We start from the raw sequence: 13175 nt of genomic DNA on the forward strand, positions 1-13175 counted from the left end.
AACCTGCCGTATAATTTGCCAACACCAACCTTAAAGTGAATCAAATACATATCTGTCACATTTCACAGGTACATGCGCTATGTATACCTAGAGTGCATCTTTTCCCTTTCAATTCTGACTCTGTAGTCGCCTTTTAAAGGGGAATAAATAGCACTACAAGTGCCAGACAAAGAATAACATTTTTTGTGAGCAGCACGTTATGTCTAGACATGTAAAACTTTGCACATCTTCTAATACATTGTTACGTATACGTTTAACCCTTAGTAACCAGTTTTGTTTCTAGCAATTGAATCCTGCAGTAAAACAGCACAAGTACAATATTCAGTTCCAGGGCAACACATTTGGAATAACTTATAACTCAGCTACTCTGCACCTTAGACAAACTATAACATACTCACACATTCGGAACGAGTCTTACTCACCTATTAATAAATATATAAAAAACACACACTACCACTCATAGATCATCTCATGTAGTTTGAATCCTCTTCTATATAGTTCATACTCAGTTTTGACAACATCACAAACACATGTATCTTTTTTATATTTTTTTTTCTCAAAATACAATGTAATTCACATGCCTGAAAATGGAGTCACTTGGTGAAATGTTTGTTGTTGTTATTAGATAGATTCAATACTCTCAAGAAATGTAAAAACTAAGCATAGGAATGACCCACCACTCTCATACAAAGCAACTATTAATGACAACCTTTTCAACTTTGCTCACTCAGCTAGTGCGGAAGGCAGCAAATAAAAACTTGTCTTTCATTTTTTAGTTTTGTAACTCTTATTCTGAAAGGTTAGTATGTGTTAACCCTTTAATGTACTTTTATAAAGAAGCCCAATTTTGTAGGGTATTTCTGCCTATTTGTGCCTTATTTGCGATCATCGCATCAAATTCACGAAAAAAAAAAAGAAGCTCAAAAACATATTTAGCTTGGTAGTTTTATGATTTTAAGAGTACTGTACACTTAATTAGCAAGCCATCACTAGGAATTGTAATGCTTATTACACAACAATGCGTCTAAACAGCTTGCATTTCTAACAACAGACAACTCTCTCTTGAACACCCTTACCCCAATACACTCTTGGCACAGTTTTCATAGCAACCCACTAGAACCAGAAGGTCACAAGTTTGCAGCACATTCTAGAAAGACCCTGCTCGTTACAATATGAGCTGCAGCAGGTGTGGTTTACTGTACAAAATAAAAAGTGTATCCAAGTCAGCATTACACACTTACTTTTTTATAAGAGCCAGTAAGAGATCTACTTACATACCATCTAAAGACACTACCTAGTTTTATTAACCCGCATATTTGCAGCAACTAATCAAATTCTCTTTTTTTATCAGCACATGACATTTTAACTCCTTTCCATTTTGAAAACTGTCTCAGTCAGCTCCAGCCTTCTCCTGTCTGCTACCGCTCCTTCACTTCAAAATGGCTTGAGTGTGGATTGTGGGCTACAACTATATTTTGGGGGCCAGAGAGTTTACTAGAAAGAGTAGCATTGCCCAACGTGGAGATTACTTGGGTTGGCTAGAGAGGGTTGATGTGGCATCAACTGCTGCCTTTGGTGAATCACATTGTGGATTCCTAACCCCCTGACCTCAAGATTGTACACTGTGGTGGCTATGACCTAGACACACTGACTGAGGTAGGACTGGAAATCCTAATGAAGGATACCTTTAAACAAATAATGACACTTTTCCCACACACTGCCTTGGTGTACTCCAACATATGCCAAAGGCAGAAATGGAAGTGGTCGAATCAATTCAAAGTCAGGAAACATGTTAATAAACCTGTTTCTGCATTTCTGCATAATATGAGCTCCATCTACAACAATAACCTGAGTTTTGACATGCATTGAATCTAAAGAAGTGCTGGAGTTCACTTTACAGACAAAGGTAACAGAGTGTTTCTCAGCAACCTGAAACTCTGCATCCGGCCTTATATGTAGCTGCCATATACACACAATTAATACAAAGGAATTTACTTTATTATCTTGCAACCTACTGAATGGATTTGCACCAAATAACAAAAAACACACGCTGCAGACCAAAAGCTAGCTTTCTGCCAAATTTAGTAAAATGATGTCTAGTGGCTGTAGGTATGTCTAAAGAGTCTATGTGAATTAACATGGGAAATGCACTTTTTTACCCCCCCATTTTCTCGCCCCTGACGACCCTTCCTTTTAAATATTAATAAGTCACCCCTAAGTAGGTCTAATATCCCAGAAGGCAGGCTGCACTGTATTGAAAGGAAGGACATGTATACATGTAATGTTAAACATGCTCTTACTGTGACTAGCTCTGAAAAGCTAATTGCACTGTAGCAAGGCTGGCTGTCCAACAGAGAAACATTGGGATGTAATATTAAATTAAATAATACTATTGTTGGCTAGCAAACAGTTAGAAATTTCATTTTTGGACTCTTTGTTAGATCTATTAAAATCCCAACTCACTGGTGAAGTTGGATTCTTAACGTATATAAACCAAAAGGTACTTTTAGAAAGTTACTTTTTCCCTGCCCAAAACCTCTGGGGCCTAATTTGCATCAGCCTCCAGCTACAGCACAAGTGCTTAAGCCATAAATGAGGTGTGAAAACTGCTACCGGAGCAAAGTCAAGGGCCTGAGTGTGGGGAGATAACCACAGTTTACTTCAAAGGGGCCTTCCCTTATCACAGTAGATGTCAGATGATACCGGAACAGACCTCACTGTTTGTTCCCTCAGTCAGCCAGGCTCTTATCCCAATGGGGTGGGAGCTGCCCTCTGAGGTGTTTTGAAATGACCACAGAGGAGGGGTTGCTTATTTCAATGGCCAAACCTCTCGGGTGGGCACACATGGTCTCCACAGGGGAGAAAGTTTTTTTCCATCTTGGATTTAGATAGAGAAGGGCACTGTGGAATTGTTTTGTAGTTGGGCAAACAAAAATGATGCAAATATGGGTATGGTAATCCCTATGAACATTTAGCCCATTGCTTAGGGAAGACCCAGAAGTAGCGCCAAAGAAGTGGGCCCCAAGGGCCATACGGCTGACCTCCTGTTCGAGCTACAGGGACACAACAAGCTAGAGGAGGCCTTTCCTGCAACTTTCCAGTTCCAAATGCCCCTAGCCTAGTCCCTTACGTTGGCCTTTGCTGGGAGGAGCCCTGACTCCCAAGTGCTGTTCCTGAGGTCCTGGAACCTTTGGCTAGCTCTGAGTGGACTTTTCCTACCACCCCTGAAAACATGGAACTTAGAAACGTTTTGATTCCAAAGACCTTTGGGGAGCCATGGCAAAATTGCTGAGCAGATCCGACCAAGGTGCATTGCCACTGGGTTGACGATTCAGGTTTCTCCTTCTCTGCAGCGGCAAATGCGATTCAGCAGGACCTCACAGACAAGGTATCTGGCCTCGAAGAGCTCTCTTTAACTACAGTCTTGCCTGCTGCAGAATTGTTTGGGCTCAAAAAATGTAACTAAGTGTGAAAAAAGAAATATTGACTGGGCGAAGGTGCCAAAAGTATCTGGCCAGCGAGTAACTTTCCTTGCATGTGAAATCCAATTTTTTTTCCCACTTTGAGCTTTCCCGACATAAAACAACTGCTTCAGCAGGACTTCATCTGATGGCTATCCAACCTTATGGAGCCGTCCTCTGCAACAGCCTGCTGCCTTGCCCTGCTGAAGATTGTGGACTTCCATTTTTTAGACTAAGCTCCAAGGTAACATTTCTGATGAGGTCAAATCTGGTTTCTGTGCTCAACTTGCACTCTATCATGCACAAGCTCAAATTGCACCTAGGCCCGGTCTGCTGTGACCAGTTCACTGTAGTTGATGCTTAATGGTTTTTGGAGCTATTTTTATTTTGCATTTTAAAAATTCATACTTCTGATTCCCCGTATTTGTTTTTTATCATTGTGGTGCCATTTCATTTATTAAAATGTACTCTATTTTTCTAAATTTGTTTGGGAACTTTCCTGTGCTGTGTTTTGACTTTGTTACTATTTGGTGCTGCCTTAATGCTTTACATGGTACCCCTAAGTTAAGCCTGTCTGTTCTGTGCCATACCTATCAAGGTGTTGGGCTTGGATTAACTTAGTGGCTTTAATGATTCACCCTGAAAAGTATTGTATTTGTTGCTTAAAGTGGGTAGGCACCCCTCTTAAGTAACAAGCACATTTCTTCTAACAATGAGATGGGTCAGTCAATTAATGAGATTCTGTTCCTTTATCTTTTTTTTACTCAAGGATATGTATTCATGACAACTGCCACATAATTGGCAAATTTCACATAAATGTTGCTTCTAGCTGAAATGGATGCAAATGATTCCGCATTAGAATTTGCAGCCTAATTTACCTTATTGCTGCGTAATGTAGATAACTTGCCACATAATTTATGTAAGCTTGTGGCAGAATCCTTGTGGCCGTGACAATAAATAAGCTCTGTAGAGTGGAGGCTGTCATTATCATGCTATAACCTGTACTTCACAGGTAATCGATGACAGGTAATTGTGAAATAGTTCCAGTATTTTACAGTTGCCTGTGGCATACAGGTTTTATACTACCACTGCACTTTGGTCCAATTTTCTTGCGGCAAAGCGAAGGGTAACACATTTCGACAAATCGGCCTTTCTCAAACAGGAAGTCAACAGAACGCTTTCAATTTTTGGTGCTCCAAATCAAATTAAGTATTCTTCTCACAGCAGTTTCTTTTACTTTGAAGTGCCTGCTTGAATATTATATTTCTGCTTTTTTGAAGTGAGTAATGCTCCCATGCTTCTTTGACTAGGGTCATTTAATTTGCTTCATTTCTTTTACCAGCTCGAGTTGTGCTCACGGCTTCATCCCCCTCAATGATGCAGCTTTTCTTTGTACTAGTCCCTCCTGGCTCCATCAGCTTCACTAGCCTTGCAAACTCAATGTTTTATCGCCTCAAGCTCTTTCTTATTACCAAGACAGCTTCAAAACACTGCTTTTGTGCGGTACCCGTTTCGCCCCGCTGCACAGAGGTCAGCAGCATGTTGCGTCTGTGAAGAGTGTCCAGTCCTTTTTAAGGGAAATTATTGGTAGCCGTTTGCCCTTCCCTCCTCTCTCAAAAAATATTGCTGGTGTTTTCATCAAGGCTCTTTTTTGTTAGATCAGCCTATCCTGCGTTCCTTATACTTCGCATGCAATGTAATTTAAAAGTTTTACATCTAATAGCATTTGAATCCCCACAACTGGTTCTTTTAGGTATACCTGTTCATTTTCCATTTTCTTGTCATTCACTTTGTTTTAGTTTTTAATGTAAAATCATTTCTTCTACATTCTGCAGGTGTTTTTACAATTGGGATGAAGATAGCAAATATTTAAACCAGCGTTTTAAATGGGCCGGTACTGCCAGGTTTATTTTGAGAGGGAGAGTACCGGCACTTCTCAGGAGCGACGTGATACTTTTAATTGGAGAGTACCAGCACTTCTCAGAAACATGCAGGTACTCTGCTACATAGTAAGAAACACGGTGGTCTTAGATTTTCTCTTCTTGCCCCATTCTGTTGGAATTCACTCCCTCTGGAACTTAGATTAACTACATCCTATACCCACTTTAGATCCCGCCTGAAAAAGTTGCTGTTCTGTCAGGCCTACGAGTAACGCAAAGCCCTTCTCTCACTCTTTGCTGCTGGTTCTGCTGCCCCCCGTTCACAGCGCCATGAAACCGTTTGGTGTAAGTGCACTTTAAAAATAATTTTAACTTCACATAACATAACTTCTATTTTTCCATTTCAAGCACTGATTTAAACACAACCTTCAAACAAACCTCTGTAGCTTCTTCCATCAAACTTGCCATGTCCTCAACTTTTAAAAATGTATCTAAAAGCGATTCAAGGCTCTTTTTCACAAGCCTTAAACAAGTCTGGATCGATCCCTCAGCAGGAAGGGTCGGCCAAGTTTGGACCCTCCGCAAAAAGGAACTACTTAAACATTTTGCAGTTTAGTCCCATCGCCTACTAGACTTTCAGGGGCTTCTTTTTTAGGCCGAAACTAACCGCTCAGACTCAGAATTACCCCTTACAAAAGACTACTAGTTTCCTAGAGATTTTCCTTGGTGAAGGTGAAGGGCCTTTACTCCTAAAAGGTGACTTTCAGCCACACAGACCACCAAGCATAGCGATAGGGCCGGGGCTTCGGCAACAACAACTATACTTAGGATACCAATGATGATTTGTTTAATCCTGATGACCTGCTTTGGTTTGGGATTTTTGAAAGGAACAAAGTTGTACTTTTCCCGTATTGATCAAGGATAGTCCACGTCTTTTTTGCTGTAACGGTGACAAGGTAGGGCTCCTATGTTTAATCAAGTTTTGATTCCTAACCTGAATTTCACCAAAAGGCTCCTTTGGATAATGTGGGAATATCTATTTAATGTAAATTACACCTACCTTTAGGCAAGTCAATGCCTTGAACCATAGCATTACTTCCTTTAGTGTATTTGATCCCAAAATGTTAGTGTTATTCTCCAAGTATGAAAGCATCAAGAAAGAGTATTTCTTGTGAATGGACCTTACCTTAGGATAAGGTTTGGATGTGATAGGACCTTTAACAAAGATCTTAGACATGGGAGAAGATGCCGCCGTCTGGTACATCCTGAGTCACTTTCCAATTGGGCCCAGTCTGCTGAATGTCTACTTGGAAATGCAATTGAGGCAGTATCGCAGGGTAAGACGGAAGATCATAAATTGAGCAATACGACTGTGTAGGTAGGACCTGAAGATGCGGATCTGTTATTATGTGACAGTTTTATAATTATGACCAGCAAATATGTCCCAACTTTTGCCTTGTCGGACAAACCATAACTCCCACTAATGCAGGCATTTGGGATTTTGTGTTTTTGCCCTGGGCAATAGAGGCAGGATCCACTGTGCCAGCTGCTTCAAGAAATTCCATCCTCCATTCTGATGATATCAAACCACCGGCTGCAGCCCTCAATTCTTTCCTGAAAGGTGGAGAAGAATTCATCTCAGTGGATACAGAGCACAAAGAGAAACCTTTGCAACAGGTAATTTGTTTGGTTACGGACCCTCTTCTTAAATGGTGAAGTTGACAAAGTTTATAGACAAATGGCGAGATACATTAATCATCTATGACACACAAAATTCAAAACTGTGGTGGAGTTAGCAAAACGTTTTTGGTAGTTATGAGTGACGTGAAAGATTTCAGAGCAATTTCTATCAAGGCAGTGGCATAAATCTGCATGCTTTTAGTGGCTTACTGCTACAGTCTTTGTTATTCAAAAGGCTTTTTTCTCCTTGAGGTCATTTATCATTCAATATTTTTAAATCTCATTTAAACGATCAATTCCAGCCTATTCCAGTTGGAGTCCTATACACTAGTCCTCCCTTTATAACAACTACCAGAATTTAAACTCAAGCCAAAAGATAAAGTTAGTTTTAGTAACTTTGTTAAGGCAATATTAAGTGTGGTATGACACTCTTTTGGACCTTTCCATAGAATGTCCAGTGTTTATTCAGTCCTTCCCCAGTGTTCGCATGACCCCTCCAGGCCAGTATCACAAAAGCATTCACAACCACAACATAATCATAGTGCCCTGGAAGGTTTCGGGTCAGGCTTGTGAACTACAGGAATTTTGACAGAGGCTGCTAACCTCATTAAAAATTCCCAAGGAACTGGAACGTCCAAAGATTACAACTCAGCATGGTGAGCAGGGACAAATGTGTTGCTTTCTTTTCTGCATATGTCACTCTACTTGTGAATGTGTTTACATTTTTAGCCAGTAGGTCAGGGGACGTCTTACAGAAGAGTTAGTACTTAATTACTGTTCATCAATTCCAACATAACATTAAAAGATAGACAATAGATCTTCTGGAGAACATCTACAGGTATGTTATCTTCTTCGAGTTGTTCGATTCACTCCAACACATTACCATCTATGGGAAGTAAAATAGGTATTCAATGTATTTCTCTCCTGACCTGATAATTAACTCTTGCCTCTTGAATTGTTTCCTGATAAATTAACAATGCTTTTCTGCTTAGTCTCATTTTAGTAATTTCTGATGTTAAAGATCTAGGCATTTTTCTGGGTAGTTTTCTCCTACAGAGTGTGTTTTGATATCTCCTGTACGACCAAACAATGATGGCTGCAGAATATCTATGTTTTCCAGAGCAACCAAAGTTATGCTTGGGCAGATTCATAAAAACTTCAGACTTGAAAACTGAAGGTTTTCCTCTAGAATTCTACAGAATCCTCCCTGTCTATGACCTTGTGAGTCCGAATGATGATGGATCTTTCTAGTATTGATATAGTCTTCATTGGTCCATTAAACTAAGGCTGCTACGAGTTCTTTTGAGCAGGCACCAATCTCCATGACCTAATCAAATCAGCAGATAGGATTAATGTCACTATTTTGTGAACTGTTTATTCCAAGGCACTTTCTAGCGCTTCTACAACGTCGTTAATATGCTTTAAGCAAACGTAATAGGAACCTCCAGTTGTAATATTAAATGTGGAATTTCCTGTATGGTAGTGTCAAAAAGACCTAGTTTTACTAAAGATATAAACACAAAGTTATACTATTTATAACTATTTGTCCCGCACCAATTGTCGATTTCAGCTCCTAGGTCCGTTGCTACCATGAATACCTAAAATAAGTTTTGTGTGTATTTCCCCAAGAACTTGTCAACTTGCGGTTGCCAATGTTCACCATTCTATTCATTGTTCCCCCCGTTTCATCAAACGCAATTGGCTCTCACACAAAAACAAGGTATGCTGACCACAGTCAAGCATATTCTATTGTACTGCCGGGCCCAGCTTGGCCGATTTTGCTTGGTTTTCAGTTGTTCTCCATTTTCCAAGGTTGTTGGGAAGTGTACTTGGTTTTTACTTAACTTCTGTTTCAATAAATGTAAAAAAAAGAAAACATAATACTCACCACTGACTTCTTAATAAATTCATTATATTTATTATAGGGGTGGTAAATACTAAACACATAACATGAACAGTATCTTAAATAATTGCACTATTTGTAAAGGAAATGTCAACATATCTTGTGTATATGATAACACCACTTGGGACTTTAAGAACCTTTTCGAAAAAAGGCATTTGTGTCATTATGTATTTAGATGTGGCCAAATAAATCATGCTCTTTTGAAAAGGGCACTGATAAAAACACATTCACACATTTATTGTTACAGTGAAAAGGTCAAATTCCGTCTTATTTCCAAAGTATATCCCGATTAACTTCAGACATCACAGCATGGTGCCTTACATACTACGTTACAACCACTTAACAGAAAAAAAACTGGGCACATGATCAGTCTACTTAATGAAATCTTATCTTACTGTGCAGATTTAACCCTTTGAGAAACACCTCCATGACACAGAATTATTATTTTTTTTATGGAAGATTACTTTTGTAATTACTGGAGGATTTCTATGAAAGCCTCTGCAACATGTTAAAAACACAACAAACCCTCCTTTTATTGATCCTGCATTATTTACTGGGCTGAATGCAAGGGAGGGTGAGCAGCAGGCAGGAGAGGTACTTATTTCCTTTCCTATGTGGGGGGCCACTTGAATTATACGCCGGGGGGGTGGCCGAATTATGCGGCAGGGTCGTGTTAATTATACGACAAGAAAAGGCAAACTATAGGAAGCAATACGGCACATTTTGAGGCAGTGTTGCTACATTATTTTGACATTTTTTTTATACCTGTTAACACTGTCTGGGCACAGTTTGCACCACAATAGTACCAGTTTAGCACTCAAATACAGCAATAAGCAACAGAAAGGTATCAAGTCAACCTTTGAGAAGGGCATTCCATTGTGTGGTAACACGTGTCGCTGCATTATTAGTAACTTTTGAACTGTTTGAGCTAGAAACATTTTTGGGGGTTAAAATCTTCAGATTATGCAGCAAATGGTGGATTATGTGGCAAATGCAGTAAATCTGTAATTATGGGGGAAAGGCCACGTCCGCATAATTGCATAATTACAGCTGCTCTGCCTTTGTGTAACAACAAAACAAACAAAATGTGTTTCCTTCCTCTTCTATGTGCATTCCCAACTCAGATGATTCGAGACCCTTCAGCAGCCTGCCGCCCAAAATTCTCATCCATTCTGTCTGCCTTCTGCCTCTCACCAGCCTTGGCATCCCACAAACTGAGCGCAGCTGGACAAAGATTCAGCTGGAGGCAGGTATACAAAAGTTCCAACCTCCTATGGCAGCTTTCCCAGCACCCCACCATGACACTCTCTGGTATGCAGCCCCTTCTAGTACATTACCCCATGGCATGTTTCCCTCCCCTGATGGCATCCATTTGCCCTGCAGGCATCTCACCTCCAGTAGCAACCCTGCAGACTCTGGTCTCAGCGGCTCTCTTGGTGACTGGTCTCTGGCAACATCTGGCCTCTTCTTCATCCGTGGCATCTGGCTTGCTGTGCTCCTCTGCAGAATCCAGAATCCAATGGCACCCTCAGCACCTGGCATCCAGCATGTTTAACGCTGATGGGTCTGTTCCACTTAGTGGGTGAGGAAGCTGCAGTAGCAATAGTGCCCCCCTTCGACCCTCCCTTCATTGAATTGTTCCTCAGCATGTCTGTCCAGGTCTGAGCTTGCTTGACCAGATGACTCCATGCCACAACCAACCTTGTTTCCAGGTCTAGATTTAAAGTGATAAAACCATTGCATTGTGATCCATATAGTTGTAATCCAGACCTGGGGATCTTGTGCCCTAAACCACATCGAACCATATTGGAAACAAACATGGAATTACGCATAAAATGAGTGTAAATCAAAAAGTTAAATAGCACATAAATGCTCCCAAAAATATATTCTGTGCCACAAAAATGTTTTGTCTTATGCCACAAAATGTGTTACTCCATGCTTAAATCTTCTAGGAGTTTGGAACCGCTTATGGTATGGTTCTGGCTAAAATTAATGTATAACGTCTGCACATAGAAAGCTTCAAGAGATAAGCCGTAAACAGATCTGCCAAAAGTACTATGCCATTAAATTAACAAAATTGAGGAAGGAAGCGCCTCTGTGACACCCTTGAGGTTTCAACTCTTGTGAGTCAAGACATCTCTCCTCACACTCAGAACTGGTAATAAATAGCATATTACACGTCTAACACATCCATATATTCCATCCTCACACAACCACTCACCTGCCCGGCCTTCAAATAATAGTAATAACCAATTGTAACCAAACATGAACCCAACAATATGTTCATACACTGAATTGACACCCAGTTTGCACTTCCTATATCAGCCCACGTTTTTATACAATATCAAAGAGTGACTTTGAACAGGTTGTGTCATTTCATTTCATAAGGCTTTATTCGGAGCAAAAGACACGTCCATAAAAGCACAGCATAAAAAGACAACAGTATAAAACAGGTTGTGTCAATCCATCATCCTCTAGCATAAAACATACAATGGTGGTAGCAGTTGCCAAACTTAATGGCATAACCTTCAACCACTCGGATGGGTTCAATTCCAAATAAAGCGCAGTCGCCTAGGATTAAACAAATGACAATACACATTTAGGTAAGGATGTTTATTATCACACCTATAGAGTAACATCTTCAGAAAATTCCTCCTAGGTTCAGAAACGATGATAACATTAAGATTTAATTGTGCACTAAGTACTACAGGCTGCAGAAAAACCAAATGAAAAGACAAGTACAAGATCACTGTTCAAGAGATGCATTCTGGGTAATTCCCCACCCAAAGTATACAACACGTGGACATAAAAACACACACCCTCATTGGCAAAGAGCACGTTCATGGCAATGTGTCTTTCTTCATTAACTAAATGTGTTCTCCAGGCCCACACGACGGACCAATGAATTGAAGGATTTTCCTCGGTGCTTAAAATGGAAAAATAGAAGGGCTTGTAGTTGTTTCTGAGAAGTGCTGCTACTCTCCAATTAAAAGTATGACGTTTCTCTTGAGAAGAGCAGGTACGCTCTCTCTCAAAATAAAACAAAGTGCAGGTGCGCAGTACCGTACAGTACCGGCCCATTTAAAGCACTGTCTTTCTATACCAGTGCTGATTTTGTGGTGGCTGGGAGTGTCCCTTATTATGAGTTTTCTTCCCTTTTCACTGTTAGTTTATTGTGCCAGGGCCTCGTTGTGAGGCCTCGTTTTACTTAGTTGTTTTTCTTTCAAATATACAATGTTCCGGTTCACGTAGGTTGAATGCTTGGCCTGCCGAGTTTGGGTACCACATTTCTCACATCCAAAAGGGTGTCCGGATGGGCCCAGCCAGGGTGTGGCGAGCACCCTGGAACGACTAGCAGTTCTGGGAAAAGGAGAGGAAATAGTTGATAATGTGGCATTATCCTGTCGCTCGGGCTCACACCAACGGGATGTTGTGAGAATGTCTGTGTGAGCTGATGTCACTTCAGAGGTGCGTCATTGGCTCGTATGAAGGATATTTCGAGAAAAGGGGAGGGGCGAGCATAGTGGAAACATTGGTAATTAGCAATGGAAAGCCTGGAGGGTTGTTGTTTTTTTAATGTAACTTGTACCCTACCAAAAACCATCAGGAATAACAAACATTCATGTGCAAAGAAACGTCATGATGGCCTATTTAGTTGTTATAATCGTATTTTTTGCCAGCAGACTGATTTAGTTGCAGCATAAACGTTGGTGATGTCGAGAAGCGTGTCCGGGGCGGGAAACAGAGGGGGGGAAAGGGTGAAGATATTGGGGAAGCAGGGAAAGAGTGAGGTTAGGCACACCCAAGTGGGGATAGAGAGAGGACACGCAGATGAGACAGGGAGGAGAAACTGGCAGAGTCTCTGGAAGTTTAGATTACTAGATCTGTTTATATTAAAAGGAAGAAAGCGGAGGGGGGCAAAGAGACGAGAATAAAGAGAGAAAGAGATTGGGAGGAGTATACTGCAACCCGCTGATAAACTTGTTTTTATTACTGTATGATAGTTAATGTTTGTGGATGTGGGTGTGCGCTCGGGTGCTTGCGAACCTCGTTGTACAACAATACATTATTGTGTATTTTTTTTTCAATTTCTGTACCCACCCCCTCTTGCCTAATCTTTCAAACGAGTTTACTATCACCTGGCATCCATGATGTGCAACAGTGTATTGTCACAGGCGAGCGCCACATTGATCAAAAAATAAAAAGTAGTGGTTAGGCCCTAACCACTACTTTTTATTTTTTGATCAATAT

This window comes from Lissotriton vulgaris, chromosome 6, assembly GCF_964263255.1.
Source record: "Lissotriton vulgaris chromosome 6, aLisVul1.2, whole genome shotgun sequence".
Taxonomy (NCBI): Eukaryota; Metazoa; Chordata; class Amphibia; order Caudata; family Salamandridae; genus Lissotriton; species Lissotriton vulgaris.